Consider the following 417-nt stretch of genomic DNA (forward strand, 5'->3'; position numbering starts at 1 on the left):
GGGCCTGCAGTCGTGATGGTCTCGTTAACCACTGGGGGCCGTGGGCCTGCAGTCGTGATGGTCTCGTTAACCACTGGGGGCCGTGGGGCTGCAGTTGTATATTAGGGTGATATTAGGGTGATGTACAGCATTTGATTCAATTAAAATGCGAAGAATTGTTACCTTTGCAGAACCCACGATGCAGTGAGACGTCATCTATTGCTACATCAGACTCATCATTTGACCCTATTTGGCCCTCGAAAATGATCTTTAAAAAAAAAAAAAAGTGTAAGAGTGGCAATTTGCCTTTAAAATCTCAAGATATGCAGATTTATATATGCAATTTTTGAGATTCAAGTTATCAAATTGTCACCTGAAATGTTCCAGCTGTTACAAACTCTACTTGAGCAAGGTGCCACAAGTTTCCTTGATCATTTC

At 42.0% G+C, this 417-nt stretch overlaps 1 long non-coding RNA gene across 1 annotated transcript; it reads right to left on the reverse strand.

Annotated features, from left to right (window-relative positions):
• Positions 1-9: 9 nt before the first annotated feature.
• LOC106511937 (uncharacterized) lies at positions 10-417 on the reverse strand. Its single transcript, XR_001309576.1, has 3 exons — positions 353-417; positions 163-247; positions 10-88 (listed from the first exon to the last, which is right to left on the reverse strand). It is a non-coding gene; the product is annotated as an uncharacterized LOC106511937 (long non-coding RNA).

Source organism: Austrofundulus limnaeus, unplaced genomic scaffold (genome assembly GCF_001266775.1).
Source record: "Austrofundulus limnaeus strain Quisiro unplaced genomic scaffold, Austrofundulus_limnaeus-1.0 Scaffold3633, whole genome shotgun sequence".
Taxonomy (NCBI): domain Eukaryota; kingdom Metazoa; phylum Chordata; class Actinopteri; order Cyprinodontiformes; family Rivulidae; genus Austrofundulus; species Austrofundulus limnaeus.